The sequence below is a fragment of the Bubalus bubalis genome, chromosome 2, assembly GCF_019923935.1.
Source record: "Bubalus bubalis isolate 160015118507 breed Murrah chromosome 2, NDDB_SH_1, whole genome shotgun sequence".
Classification (NCBI taxonomy): Eukaryota; Metazoa; Chordata; class Mammalia; order Artiodactyla; family Bovidae; genus Bubalus; species Bubalus bubalis.
Genome location: NC_059158.1, coordinates 51,777,207 through 51,793,611, shown reverse-complemented (window position 1 = coordinate 51,793,611; position 16,405 = coordinate 51,777,207). Strand labels below are relative to the sequence as shown.

The 16,405-nt window shown below is 41.9% G+C and overlaps 1 non-coding gene across 1 annotated transcript; it reads right to left on the bottom strand.

The window, feature by feature from the left end:
* Nucleotides 1-9,839: 9,839 nt before the first annotated feature.
* LOC112583010 lies at nucleotides 9,840-9,946 on the bottom strand. The gene has a single exon (XR_003107376.1). It is a non-coding gene; the product is annotated as a U6 spliceosomal RNA (small nuclear RNA).
* Between the last annotated feature and the right edge of the window lie 6,459 nt (nucleotides 9,947-16,405).

Here is a 16,405-nt window from a genome sequence, read left to right as displayed (position 1 = left end):
CTTGAATAGCCAAAGCAATCTTGAGAAAGAAGAATGGAACTGGAGGAATCAACCTACCTGACTTCAGGCTCTACTACAAAGCCACAGTTATCAAGACAGTATGGTACTAGCACAAAGACAGAAATATAGATCAATGGAACAAAATAGAAAGCCCAGAGATAAATCCACGCACATATGGACACCTTATCTTTGACAAAGGAGGCAAGAATATACAATGGATTAAAGACAATCTCTTTAACAAGTGGTGCTGGGAAATCTGGTCAACCACTTGTAAAAGAATGAAACTAGAACACTTTCTAACACCATACACAAAAATAAACTCAAAATGGATTAAAGATCTAAATGTAAGACCAGAAACTATAAAACTCCTAGAGGAGAACATAGGCAAAACACTCTCTGACATACATCACAGCAGGATCCTCTATGACCCACCTCCCAGAATATTGGAAATAAAAGCAAAAATAAACAAATGGGACCTAATTAACCTTAAAAGCTTCTGCACATCAAAGGAAACTATTAGCAAGGTGAAAAGACAGCCTTCAGAATGGGAGAAGATAATAGCAAATGAAGCAACTGACAAACAACTAATCTCGAGGATATACAAGCAACTCCTACAGCTCAATTCCAAAAAAATAAATGACCCAATCAAAAAATGGGCCAAAGAACTGAATAGGCATTTCTCCAAAGAAGACATCCAGATGGCTAACAAATACATGAAAAGATGCTCAACATCACTCATTATCAGAGAAATGCAAATCAAAACCACTATGAGGTACCATTTCACACCAGTCAGGATGGCTGTGATCCAAAAGTCTACAAGTAATAAATGCTGGAGAGGGTGTGGAGAAAAGGGAACCCTCTTACACTGTTGGTGGGAATGCAAACTAGTACAGCCACTATGGAGAACAGTGTGGAGATTCCTTAAAAAACTGGAAATAGAACTGCCTTATGATCCAGCAATCCCACTGCTGGGCATACACACTGAGGAAACCAGAAGGGAAAGAGACACGTGTACCCCAATGTTCATCGCAGCACTGTTTATAATAGCCAGGACATGGAAGCAACCTAGATGTCCATCAGCAGATGAATGGATAAGAAAGCTGTGGTACATATACACAATGGAGTATTACTCAGCCATTAAAAAGAATACATTTGAATCAGTTCTAATGAGGTGGATGAAACTGGAGCCTATTATACAGAGTGAAGTAAGCCAGAAAGAAAAACACCAATACAGTATACTATCGCATATATATGGAATTTAGAAAGATGGTAACAATAACCCTGTGTACGCGACAGCAAAAGAGACACTGATGTATAGAACAGTCTTATGGACTCTGTGAGAGAGGGAAAGGGTGGGAAGATTTGGGAGAATGGCATTGAAACATGTAAAATATCATGTATGAAACGAGTTGCCAGTCCAGGTTCGATGCACGATACTGGATGCTTGGGGCTGGTGCACTGGGACGACCCAGAGGGATGGAATGGGGAGGGAGGAGGGAGGAGGGTTCAGGATGGGGAACACATGTATACCTGTGGCAGATTCATTTTGATATTTGGCAAAACTAATACAGTTATGTAAAGTTTAAAAATAAAATAAAATTAAAAAAAAAAAAGAAATAGCTAATTGACAACCTAATAAAAGTCAGTGGTTGTGACTAGGAAGCATTATTATTTCAGAGCTGAATGTCCCAAATTGTGGTTCTGCACCCCCAGTGGATCCCTTTCAGCGCATATGAGAGTCTTTGGAGCCAAGCAGAAGGGAATAAGGGTGGAACAAAAAGTTTCCATTGGTAGTAAAGATTTAGAAAAAGGCTGCAGATATACACTAAAGGAAAACTAATATAAAATGGGTGTCAAATGGGAAAAGGATAAGTGTGTACTCATGAATAAATCACTTTTATAGCTCTTCTTTACAGCTTAGTTACTTTCTGTTTCAATGCATTTTCAAGTGTTATGTTCCAAAAGGAGAGAGAGAGAGATGAGATTTTTGAAATAGATTAGTCTATATTCTGAGGAGACAATCTGGTTTGATGGGATGAGACTTATCACAGACATATGTACCAAGGCCCAAGGGAATGAGAAAGCTTAAAATATAGCAGTAAAATTGTCAGTGAAATCCTTAATTGAAAAAAATAACTATGAGGTTTATCACCCGAGCCACTCAGGCATGCAGCTGCCTAGTTGCCCAGCCTCTTCTCAGCCAGAAGTAGAAGAGAAATCTGGGGGAGAACAGGGAATATGCAGGAAGATAAAAGTTGGTGATGTATGCTTACAAACTATGAGCTGCAGCTGCTGATAAGTTGCACCAATTGTGTCTGACTCTGTGCGACTCCATAGATGGCAGCCCACCAGGCTCCCTTATCCCTGGGATTCTCCAAGCAAGAACACTGGAGTGGATTGCCATTGCCTTCTTCGACAAACTATGAGCACAATCGGACATTTCTCTGGCTTAATAAATAAATAAATAAATAAATAAAAGGCTAAACAGAAACCCTCCCTCTGGGTTTTTGACATTCACCATTTGTAACCTTCTAGCAGGGCTTGCTTAAGTTAAAATAGTCATAAATTAAAGACTTCAAAAGTTTTACTCATTCAAGCTGAAAGGGAAACCAGGGGAAAGTAAACAAGGATGGAACACGATTAAGCTATGAGTAGCTGAAGTGTGCGATTATATTGATCTACTTGTGTGTGTTATTTGCTCAGGCATGTTTGACTCTTTGCGACCCTGTGGACTGTAGCCCACCAGGCTTTTCTGTCCATGGAATTTTCCAGGCAAGAATACTGGAGTAGGTTGCCATTTCCTCCTCCATGGGATCTTCTGACCCAGGGATCAAACCTGGGTCTCCTGCATTGCAGGTGGGTTCTTTACCATCTGAGCCACCAGGGAAGCATACTTGAGAGGTTTTTGTAAATGTGCTAATTAGAATCAATATTTCTGCTTAATTATGATAAGGAGCATTAAGGCATAATTAAACCCTCTAAAAGTGAGCTGGGATGTTTGACTCCACATTGGTGTCTGTGATGTGTGTGCATGCTCAGTCTTGTCTGACTCTTTGCAACCCCATGGACTGTAGCCTGCCAGGCTCCTCCTTTCCATGGAATTTTCCAGACAAGAATACTGCAGTGGGTTTCCATTTCCTACTCCAGGAGATCTTTCAGACCCAGGGATCAAACCCGAGTCTACTGCATCTCCTGCCTTGGCAGGTAGAGTCTGTACCACTCTGCCACTGGGGGAGCCTTTGGCTGTTCAGGCCGTGGGCTGCAGGTGGCTAAGGCCCCCTCCCTCCACTGCGCCAGTTTGCCCCCCCCGCCCACCACATCCTTCTCTTGGAGGAAAGGTGCAACCTCCTACATGAGGCAAGGTGATTGTAAAAATGAAATACTAGCTATGGACTGGAGACCAGAGGAACTGGGTTTTGAGGAAATTCATTTAGGGGACATAAAGAAAGTAAGGAGTAAACAAAATCTGACAATAAAATGGATAATGAAGGACCTACTGTACAGCACAGGGAACTCTGCTTAATGTTATGTGGCAGCCTATATGGGAGAGGGGTTTGGGGGAGAATGGATACATGAATACGTATGTCTGAGTCCCTTTGCTGTCCACCTGAAGCCATCACAACACTGTACTCCAGTGTAAAATAGAAAGCTGAAAACAAAACAGAAACGACAAGTGCAGTTGTGGAGAGAGTGTGGTAGGCACAGCCCAGGTGTGATTAATGTGGATAAAAATCACACATTCATTAGATAGAAAGTTCTTGCATCATTTAGACAGGTTTATCTAGGAATATTCAGGAGGAACTAGAGAAACAGGGGAACAGGAAAAACTTAGGGGAACGCCTTACAAAGCCAGAATGAGAAGGACAGATCACCAGCACCCAGGGAGAACCTGAGGCCTGAGCACTGGTGTGTTCCCTGCCGCTCAAAGTGGGAAGAGGCATGTGACGCTAAGAGAGGTTAAAGCTTTGTGAGATGGGGTGGTTAGAAGACAAATAGCACGAGTGTTTAGGACAAAGAACATTCCTTTGAATATCCCCAAACTTTTTGGCACCAGGGACCAGTTTGATGCAAGATCATTTTTTCCATGTATTGGAGAAGGGGGGACGGCTTCAGGATGATTCAAGTGAATGCATTTATTGTGTACTTTATTTCTATTATTATTACATCAGCTCCACCTCAGATCATCAGGTATTAATCCCGGAGGTTGGGGACCTCTCTCTCGGCTATCTCTCCAGGGCATGGCTATCAGGTCACTGAGGCATCTTCACTGTTCGCCTGTCATTACTTAGAGCCTTCAAATAATAGAATTATCCCCCTCAAACAGAAACATTCTCAAGGAAACAGTTTCAAATCTGTGTAAATTGTTGTGAGTGTGCGATGTTTTCTACTATTTTAGTTTCAAGGGTACCTGATTCCCCTTTTAAGTCTAGCACTGCCTCATCATAGCTGCTTCATTGAACCACCTTTTGGTGTGAATCATTGATAGAAGCTAGCCTTTCCATGTGGCTCAGTGGTAAAGAATCCACCTGCCAATACTGGAGACACAGGTTTGATTCCTGGGTCGGGAAGATTCTCCTGGTAGAGGAAATGACAACCCACTCCAATATTCTTGCCTGGGAAAATCCTATGGACAGAGGAGCCTTGTGGGCTACAGTATGTGTGGTCCTAAAGAGTTGGACACAATTGAGTGAATCTCTGTCTATTTGATTACTAACACTTTATCATTTTGAAGGTGATTTATTAAAATTATATAAACACCAAAATATGTTCATACCCATTAGTTTTTTTGTTGTGGTGGTTGTTTGTTTGTTTTGCTTTTTGGCCACACCATGTGGCATGTGGAATCTTAATTCTCTGACCAGGGACTGAACCTGTGACCCCATGCATTGGAAGCTCAGAATCTTAACCACTGGACCATTAAAGAAGTCCCATCATTAGTTATTATAATAAAATTCCAGACAGAACAAAGCCTTGAAAAAATATAAGCCCTACAGGACAGCCAGGTGGAACCTTAAACTTCAGAGATTTTCCCATCTTGAGTAAAGACATGAAAGAAACAATTTTTAAAAATCTTAACAGCTGGCCCCACAATTCCTTTTTGGGAAGAGGAAGGAGGGAGCTGTCTTCTTGGAGGAAAGCCACTGAAGAGCAAATGCTACAGGCATCTGGACTCCAGGGGAGGGAAAACCTGCCAGGCTTGAGATTAGAGGAAGAGTTTCTTGTTTCTGCTCCTGCAAGGAGAGGGGAGGTGGGGGGCAGAGTGTGGGAAGGAAAGAAATAAGACCAGGAAAGAAAAGCCAGCCAGATGGAGGGAAGCTGAGCCTGGGCGAGGGAAAATGACATGTCAGTGTTAGACGGCAACCCAGCCATTCCCAATCAAATTTGTTCCCTATTCAGTTCAGTTCAGTTCAGTCATTCAGTCATGTCCGACACTTTGCAAACCCATGAATTGCAGCACGCCAGGCCTCCCTGTCCATCACCAACTCAGGGAGTTCACCCAAACCCAAGTCCATCGAGTCGGTGATGCCATCCAGCCATCTCATCCTCTGTCGTCCCCTTCTCCTCCTACCCTCAATCCCTCCCAGCATCAGAGTCTTTTCCAATGAGTCAACTCTTCGCATGAGGTGGCCAAAGTAGTGGAGTTTCAGCTTTAGCATCATTCCTTCCAAAGAACACCCAGGACTGATCTCCTTTAGAATGGACTGGTTAGATCTCCTTGCAGTCCAAGGGACTCTCAAAAGTCTTCTCCAACACCACAGTTCAAAATCATCAATTCTTCTGTGCTCAGCTTTCTTCACAGTCCAACTCTTACATCCATATATGACTACTGGAAAAACCATAGCCTTGACTAGACGGACCTTTGTTGGCAAAGTAATGTCTCTGCTTTTGAATATGCTATCTAGGTTGGTCATAATTTTCCTTCCAAGGAGTAAGAATCTCTTAATTTCATGGCTGCAATCACCATCTGCAGTTATTTTGGAGCCCCCCAAAATAAAGTCTGACACTGTTTCCACTGTTTCCCCATCTATTTCCCATGAAGTGATGGGACCAGATGTCATGATCTTAGTTTTCTGAATGTTGAGCTTTAAGACAACTTTTTCACTCTCCTCTTTCACCTTCATCAAGAGACTTTTTAGTTCCTCTTCACTTTCTGCCATAAGGCTGGTGTCATCTGCATATCTGAGGTTATTGACATTTTTCCTGGCAATCTTGATTCCAGCTTGTGCTTCTTCTAGCCCAGAGTTTCTCATGATGTTCTCTGCATATAAGTCAAATAAGCAGGGTGACAATATAGAGCCTTGACATACTCCTTTGCATATTTGGAACCAGTCTGTTGTTCCATTTCCAGTTCTAACTGTTGCTTCCCGACCTGCATATAGGTCTCTCAAGAGGCAGGTCAGATGGTCTGCTATTCCCATCTGTTTCAGAATTTTCCACAGTTTATTGTGATCCACAGAAATTGAGATGTAAAGCCTGCCTTCCATCTCTTTAGGAAATTGTACTCAATTTACACATGGAAGCAAGATCTCAGTAGTCTAGACACCAAGAAAGCCCCTCAGGACTATTTACAAAAACAAGGGTGGGGAGGGCAGAACTTCCTTGGCAGTCCAGTCATTAAGACTTCATACTTCCAGGAGGTGAAGGTTTGATCCTTGGTAAGGGAACTAAGATCTTACATACTGAACTTGGCCAAGGGAGGGAAAAATGCTATCCTTAAAAATAAAACCAAGAAGGGTGGGCTTTGGGCTTCCCAGGGCTGGAATTGGGACCCAGCTGAGCTGACATCTTGTTTTTTCTTTCCTTTTTGCTATCAACTTAAGCGTAAAAACAAATACCTTTCTTGTCTCATGCTCAGCTTTTTTTCTTCAAGGTTAGAAGTCCTCACTTTACAGGTTTTGATTTAGCCAAGGATTTCAAAAAGCTTTCTGTTCACAGCGTCCAGCTAAATAGAAGTAACAAAAGCTTCTAATTGCCTGCTTACTCTAATTGCTTTAGATAAGACCTTATCTTGCCTGGTGCTCCTCCCCTTAACTCCAGCTTCTGTGGTTACCTTCTTGACTTCCTTCTGGGATAACTTGATTCTTAATGTCCTGATTGTTTTTTTAATAGTCTTTAAGCTTTCTCACTACCCCCTCCACCAATCTGGATTAAGAGAGGAGGAGAAAGGAGTATTCGCTAAAGTGATTCATGATTCATGTCTAAGAAAAAACAATGGTTTAAGAATTGGGAAACCCCAGGTTCTGGCCTTAGCTCTACTGTTGAGTAGCAGACACTCAAGCTATTTCTAAAATAAATTAGACTTGAAATTATACATTAGGATGATGTAAAAACTAAATACTGGTGGAACCCCAAGAAAAATACTAACAGCAACTGTTACAGTGCTCTTATAAGCTTAAAAAAATCTAGCAAATAAAGATACTACCATTTTTGAGAGAATATAAAACTTTATATACTTCAGTATAACCTATTTGCTTTAAATCAGGCATTTGCTTTTAAGACTGGGAGTATATTCCAGCTGTTGCTTTTCATAAAAGTTTTAAAATTAAGCAGATTTAATGCTGGAATTCAGAATCCTCCTTGAGCATAAAGACCCCAAAATGAACTATAAATATACCTTGGTTCAGAAAGCAAGATATCTGAATCACTTGAAGTTGGCAGTACTAAATAAAACATCAGCACCTTTTAGCTAGGTTGCTTGAAGGGTCAAGCAATGAGATGAGGACTGTACTAATTCAGTGCCCAATGCTGAAAGTAATCTATGTATAAAACTCCTACTTGTTATAGGAAGCCATGAGGAAAGCAAGAAATAAGTTTTCAAATTCAAGCATAAATGAAGGAACTAACACCTAATGAACCCCTTGCTTACACCATACAGGAGAAACACTGGCAGTACTCTTAATACCTGGATGCATGTGCTGCTCTCAGTTTTGTTTTAAAGTTCATGGAGTAAGAGAAAAGGAACTGGGGAAAGGAGGAGGACTAACTGAAACTCATTTTCACTATATTGATTCTTCCAATCCATGAACATGGTATATTTCTCCATCTATTAGTGTCCTCTTTGATTTCTTTCACCAGTGTTTTATAGTTTTCTATATATAGGTATTAGTTTCTTTAGGTAGATATATTCCTAAGTATTTTATTCTTTTTGTTGCAATGGTGAATGGAATTGTTTCCTTAATTTTTCTTTCTATTTTCTCATTATTAGTGTATAGGAATGCAAGGGATTTCTGAGTGTTGATTTTACATCATCCTAATGTATAATTTCAAGTCTTACTAGACAATCTGAATTCCACTACATTTATGTTTGGCTCCGACATTCCGTTTAGCTTGACAAGTCTAATTTAACATGTGTTGGTTGGAGGTCATTAATGTTACTTGTACAATGCTGTCACTGTGTGACATTCATATGAATTTTGGCATATATCACATTGCATTCAATCAGCTGTGATTATGCCTAGAAATACTATAGTAACTAGATACAGTGTGAATTTTTTCCATTAACAGTAAGTCAGTGGCTTAAATGTGATTATGGTCCTGCAAGGAGATACTTGCTAAAATATTTAAACTTTTTTTTGTTCTTGTAACTGAATCATTTTTTTTAATTTATAAAGCTGGAAATGATCAAATGCTGTTTTTTCATTGTCAGCAGTGGTGTGTCATTTTATTTATGTTCCTAATGCTTATGGAACGCTCCCCAAATAAAGTTATTCAAAAAGAGAAAAAAAATTAGAATTGCATCTTTTTTTTTTAATAATTGAGGTTTCTTTTAAATATTTATTTTATTTATTAAGTATTTATTTCACTGTACCGGGTCTTAGTTGCAGCACATAAGATCTTCAATCTTCTTTGTGGCATGCGGGATCTAGTTCCCTGACCAGAGGTCGAACCCACACTCACCGCATTGGGAGCACAGAGTCTTAGCCACTGGACCACCAGGGAAGTCCCTGAAATACCTCTTTAATGTCTCTTCCAGGCTAAAGTCTGAATCTCTGGACCCTCATAGTTTCCCACCACATTTACTCTCTGCTTTCCCCTAAAATCAAAAAAGAATCCAGTGTATTCATGAATCCTAATTCTAAATCATTAAAAACTGCTTTTTGTCTCTTTTTTTTCCTTAAAACTTTAGAAAACCTAATTAATTAAAACAGAAGAATTTATAAAACATAGTTTATACAGTGGTTTTCTTGCAAGCAATCTTTAATAGATTTCTTTCAAATTCTGACAAATACACTAGGTGTTTGGTTTCGATATGCAGAACTAAAAATATCTAGAGGAGAGATTTTTAATTATTTAGTTCAATCTGTGAAATTTCTGAGAATTCCATTTGGAAGAAAGAATAAGAAAGAATATGGGGGACTTCCCTGGTGGTCCAGTGGCTAAGACACTGTATTCCCAATGTATGGGGCCTGGGTTTGATCCCTGGTCAGGAAACTAGATTCCACATTCCACAGTGAAGACATGAAGAAGCCAAATAATAAATAAAATTTAGGAGCAAAACAACTATATATATATATATATATATATATATATATATATGTATATATATTTAAATGGAATATGGGCTTTGCAGTCTGAGAGACCTGGCTTTTTTTTTTTTTTCATGGTACTAAGCAAACAGGATTTATTTCAGAGAGAAAGTACAAAACTCTCAGCACAGACACTGAGAAGAGGTGAAGTGCCCCAGACCAGGGCTTTTTTACTAAGCAGTGCAACTTTAGATAAGTTATTTAACCTCTCTGAGCCTCATTTTTTTTAAATCCCTATTTTATTCATACTTTTTAAACTTTATTTTTTAATTGGAGGAAAATCGCTTCACAATGTTCTGATGGTTCTGCTATAAAAACATGAAATGCTTCACCAATTCGCCTGTCATCCTTGAGCAGGGGCCATCCTAATCTTATTTGTATCATTCCAATTTAAGTATATGTGCTGCCAAAATGAGCACTGAGCCTCAATTTCTTCATCTATGCAATGGGAATGATAGTTCCCTTTCAGGACTGTTGTGAGGATCACATGCCAGGTACATATTAAGTACTCAATATATGTTCACATTCTCCTCCATTAAACACCATCTTATTTTTTACTTTGCTCACGAAGAGCATGCTTGGGCCTGAAACAGCCTGATTCCACAATTTTAGCAACTCAGTGATTTGGGACAAGTTGTTAACAATCTCGGGAGCACTGTTTTCTCATCTGGAAAATGGAGTTAGCAATAACAGTGCCCAGCTCTAGGAAGCGTCCATGAACTAGTCACATCCATCAGAATCACATTAAATCACCATGGAGACAGCAGGGATGCTGAGAGAGTACCGATGCTGAGTGGCTGCTGAGTTGCTGACGAGGGATCAGTCAGGTATCCAGTAGGAGGCTGCAACCTTCTCTTTCTTAATTTTACCCTTTCCCCACTTTTCTTTTCTTTTTTTTTTTAATATTTTAAATTATTTTTTGGCTATGGTGGGTCTTAATTGCAGCATGTGGGATCTTTCATTGTGGGGCATGGGCTTCTCTCTAGATGTGGCTCCTGGGCTCAGTAGTTGTGACTTTCCAACTATGGCTTGTGGGATCTTAGTTCCCCCACCAGGGATCAAACCTTCATCCCTTGCATTGGAAGGCAGATTCTTAACCACTGAACCACCAGGGAAAGCCCCTTCCCACTTTTCTTTGTCTTTCTCCTTTGTCTTCTCTCTCATAGTTTCTGCTGTGTGAAAAATGGCTGCATCCAGAGTAGTATGAATTGTAACCCACATATTTTCTTTCCCTGCATGGCCTCCATAAATCTTGTGTCTGTGCATGACTCCTTCTCAGTGCTGGGTTTTTTATTCCATGCCCCCAGGTGGAATACTGTGTGTTGAACTCTGCGCCATGGATTTGGTGCTGTGCGCCCTCCTTTGCCTCTGATACCTCCAAGATGAAAAGACCTAATTGCTAAGAATCCTGGGGGCAAAATTAATTCTCAGGAAGGACCAAGACTTAGCATCTTTGCATTTCTCTTTTACCTCTGAAAGAGCAGAGTCTGCTTGTTCTGTCTTGTGGCCTTTTATTTGATCATGCTATGCATAATAAATTAACATGGCATTCCAACAGGAATAATTCTACTTGCTTATTTCCCTGAATATTTAGACTGGGGCCAAATGGCTTCTTGTTTTTACTTAAGAGTTAAACAAAAGGGACTTCCCTGGTGGTGCTGTGGTTAAGACTGTGCTTTCCAATGCAGGGGCTACAGGTTCAATCCCTGATGGGGGGGGGGACCAAGATGGCACATGCCTCACTGCCCAAAAACCAAAACCAAAACCAGGAGCAATATTGTAACAAATTCAATAAACAACTTTAAAAATGGTCCACATCAAAAAAATTCTTAAAAAAATATATGTGTGCATATGTAGTCTATATGCATGTGCATGTGTATAACCCTTTGTATTAAATAGTTTGGCTTTTTACAGCAAACTACATTAGAAGCCAATTTTTTCAGACATGGATGCTTTGAAATGTACATTCATAGTCCCTACTAACAAAGAACCATAGGAATTCTATGTTCTGTGGACATGTGACAGCACATCCTGACTTTATGTCACCTATTTGGGAGGCTGAATGGTGCCATCATATAATCTTGGACTTAAATTTCAAAACCCTGGCTAGAATTTTCTGATTAGCTTTTCCCCCACAACTGACAGTTTTACCCCAGAGCTAAAGACAAATGAAGAACAACAACAGGCCTGTTGCTGTGTTGATTATTTCTTGCTCACCTCTATTTCTCTATTAAAAAAATTAAGTCATATATTTTTAATGTGGACCAATTTTTTTTCAATGGCCACCTTATACAGCATGCAGGATCTTTAGTTGGGGTGTGCAAACTCTTAGTTGTGGCATGCAGGATCTAGTTCCCTGACCAGGGATGGAACCCCAGCCCCTTTGCACTGAGAGCTCAGAGTCTTAGCCACTGGACCACCAGGGGAGTCCTAGACCCATTGTTTCTTGTCTGCTTTCCCTTCATTCCTGCAGTCCTTTCTTCCCTCAAGATCATTAATTACTGAGACCTGTTTAAGGGCAAGCATTGTGGCCAGGCTTAGATCACAAAATGTCTTGGACCAAAATGAGGTCATACTTGATTCTCCTTCTCCAGGGACCCCCTCCCCTATCTGCTTACAACACCCGATATTGACATAAAAGAAAGTTCCAGTTATTTCAACCAGATCATCAGATGCTCTGGACCAAACTCAAGACTGTCAGATTTGTACTCTTTGTATATTTCCTCAGGCTTCCCAGGTGGCTCAAGTGGTAAAAATCCACCTACCAATGCAGGAGATACAGGTTTGATCCCTGGGTCGGGAAGATCCCCTGGAGGAGGAAATGACAACCCACTCCAGTATTCTTGTCTGGAAAGTTCCATGGACAGAGGAGCCAGGCGGGCTACAATCCACGGGGTTGCAAAGAGTCAGACACAAGTTAGCCACTGGACACACACACACACACATGTAATTCCCCATATTTTGTCTTTCCTCTTGTCATGATGAGCATTAAAGTCTTAAAATGAAGAGGGTCTACAAGCTTTTTTTTCAGGGACAACCAGGACGGGTGGTGGCTGACCAGGCCACTCAAGATGGCTGTTCCCTTGATTTCTGTCCATCCCTTGCCAGACCACTGTCTGCTTTATTTACACTTACTCTGGCCTTCTTTCATACTTGCCTTGGGCCCCAGCTAGTGATTGCTCTTATCAAAGGGGCGGTGAGGGGTGTGCCCTTCTGTTGGTTTCCCTGGTAATCAATGAGCCCATCTGACATCAACTCCCCTGTAACTGGCAATCTCCCCCTACACCAGGAGCAAAGACTGCTGCCACGTCCTGAAGGTGTCTGCTGTACAGGGTGGGGGTGTTGCTCTAGGACTTTGCTTCAGACACATAAGCTCCTCATCTGTCAAACCACTGATGTCTCTCTTGCTTGATGCATGTGTGCATGCTAAGTCACTTCAGTCAGGCCTGACTCTTTGCAACCTTATGGGCTGTAGCCCGGCAGTCTCCTCTGTTCATGGGATTCTCCAGTCAAGAACACTGGAGTGGTTTGCCATTCCTTTCTCCAGGGGATCTTCCTGGCCCAGGGATCGAAACCCATCTCCTGTGTCTCCTGCATCGCTAGTTGATTCTTCACCGCTGAGCCACTGGGGAAGCCCTCTGTTGCCCAATCCAGGCTTTCTTCAGTCTTGAAGCTGGGCAAATGCAGGATTTGTAGGCTTGTGAGGTACAGTCCAACAGTTGGGCATAAAGAGACCAGCTTTCAGAGCCCCTCAGGAAGGGGTGAGAAACTTGACAGCTTGGGGAGGTGGTGACAATTACCAAGAGGAGAGGTGGTGGGGCAGGGGAGTCCCTCAGACCTGCCAGGGTGGAAAAGGAGAGCTTAAAAGGAGACTGCCTGGGCCTCTGGATCTCCCCCTGGGGGGACTTAGGAGAAAGGGTTCCTCAAATACACTGATAAATATACTTTGCACTGTAGTAGGATTCCATTTGAAACTGTTACAGCTGAGGTGTTACAAGCCCATTCTTGTGTCACAGAAAGCTAGGCTGTTCCTCCATTTGGAAGGTATTATTTTATTTTCCTTGTTCCTAAAATAGCACAAAGGAAAGTTTCTATTTGTTCTCTTACCTTGTGCTAATCTTAGAGCAACATGAAAATGCTGACTGTACGTGTATCTTGAAACAACACTGAAAACTTCCAACACGGGAAGACAATTAATTCCCACTCTTTCCCCCTTTCCTCTTGTATTCCAATTACTGGCTGTGTTTAACCCTAATTTTGCCTACTCTTTCCCAGAAAAGTCACAGCTAACATGCATGGATCTACTAGCAGGAGCATAGATTCAGTAGGGTGTGGGATTCCAGCTTGATTCACCAGGAGCTAACATTTCATCAGAGAACTAGTCCTGAAGAGCATATGTTCAGTGCTGAGTTTGGGGGTCTGCATGATAATGGCTTCAGGAATGCAGCTGAGACAAAAATCCCTGAAGGTTGAAACACTCAAGCTTCTTGGAGAAGGTAGGCCTCCAAGGATAGATGTAGAGAAGGAGTAAAGAGAGCAGGTGAGTAAGTCAGAAAGAGAAAAACAAATATTGTATATTAACGCATGTATGATATGCATTATGGCAGGCTACAGTCTATGGGGTGTGTGTGACCAAAGTCACGGCCAAAGCGACTTAGCATGCACGCACCACACATATATACAGAATCTAGGAAAACAGTACTGATGAACCTATTTACAGAGAAGAAATGGAGATGCAGATGTAGGGAATGGACTTGTGGACACGGCGGGGGAAGGAGAGGCTAGGACAAATTGAGAAAGTAGCATTGATGTATATACACTCACTCTCAAAGTCACTCAGATGTGTCTGACTCTTTGAGACCCCATGGACTGCAGCCCACTAAGTTCCTCTGTCCATGGGATTTCCCAGCCAAAAATACTGGAGTGGGTTGCCCTTCCCTTCTCCAGGAGATCTTCTCAATCCAGGGATCAAACAGAGTCTCCTGCATTGCAGGCATATTCTTCACCATTTGAACCACCAAGGAAGTCCCATGTATGCTCATAACTTGTGGGAGGCTGCTATACAGCACAGGGAGCCCAACCTGGAGCTCTGTGATGACCTAGAGGGGTGGAATGCGGGGTGGAGGAGGCTCAAGAGGGTGCGGGGATATCTATATCTATATCTATATCTATATCTATGGAGAGAGAGAGAGAGAGAGAAAGAGAGATAATTATGACTGATTAACGATGTATGGCAGAGAGCACCACAAAATTGTAAGGCAATTATCCTCCAATTTAAAAAAATATATAGAGAGAGACAGGCAGGTGGAGGGTGCAGGCAAGAGCAGCCTGTGTGGGGCATCTCTGTGGAGGAAGAGGGACCCAGTTCACTGGAGACAGGAGTCATGGCTGAAGCAATTTCTGATTCAGTGAAAGCCTAAAGTAGAATTTTCCCCAGATTAATGGAAACCCTGTGTGTTACAAACATATCCATCAGAGCATTAGAGGGAGGTAATGGATGACCTGACTCCTGGGACCTGCCAGCTGAATATGGAGTTGGGAGGGGGACCGTGTTCAGAGAGGCTCAGCCTCTGTACGTCTACTTGCTCTCCTGTGTTGCTCTGCCCAGTCGGGGCCAAGATAAGGGTGCATGTGCCCCCTCCTGCTACCTGTAAACTCAGCTCGTATTATGTCTTTCTCTCACTCTCTCCCTTCCTCTGCCTTTTCTGCTCACGGCCAGATATAGAGAAGTCCTTCCTCGCTGTGAGTTTTGGATGGAATGTCCACCTGTGACATCAGTCTTTTTTGTGCATGCACAGATTAGCAAGGAGTGTAAACAATGGGAACTCTATCAATACCCACCTGGTCTGTCAGGATCACAAGCCTCCAGACCTAGCTCTAACACCTTTTAGCTCCTTGAACACTGGCATTTCAACTACCTGCTCTTCAGTTTCATTTATTTGTAAAATGGAGACATTAATACCTCCCTATCTACCTTACCCAATTTCCTTGAGGCTTAAATGAAATATGATTGTGAAAGAGCTTTGGAGACAAAGAAATGTATTTATTAGGAGTAACTCGATACTTGAGGGGCTGCATAAGGGGAAAGGTGGTAAAACTGGGACATCTCAATAAATTCCATCCCGCCCTATGATTTTATAAATTTTATACTACTTTGTCATTGTTTAGTAATTAGGTTGTGTCTGACACTTTTGCAACCCTGTGGACTGTAGCCCACCAGTCTCCTCTGTCCATGGAATTCTCTGGGCAAGAATACTAGAGTGGGTTGCCATTCCTTCCTCCCAGGGATTTTCCCAACCCAGGAACTAAACCCACATCTCCTGCTTGTTAGGTGGATCCTTTACCACTGAGCCACTAGGGAAGCCCTTTATATTCCTTCAATAAGTTGAATTAGATAGCTTTTCCTGCTGTTCTAACAACTCTCACTGTAGCGGTATCTTTTCTTCCTCCCTAGATCTCCTTAAATGCAGAACCCAGGGCCTCTCTAACACATTCCAGCTCACCTTGCTTGGGTTCCTCACCAGCTACTGGGCCTCCCAGCCACTGAAGCAGCAACAAAAACTCTCACGCAGCATCTCCAGAGGCTCTCTGGACTTCAGTCATCACCCCAGGCCTTCCAGAAGCAGCTGATGTAAAAAAAAATGTGAAAATTTTTTTCCAAAAATGACAAGCTGCTCTGCACAAAGACTTTGATGTCACTTGGCTCCTCGCTTAGAAATGGCTTAGGAACCTTACTGTGAAAGCAAGTCCTGCAGTATTTCAGGAACAGGTATTCACAGCACAAATGTTGACATATTTATAAACTTAGGAATGTGATGATAGATACCGTGGAGTGGATAAAGGGACATATGATAGTGTCCTTGGTGAGGTTGGCTGTG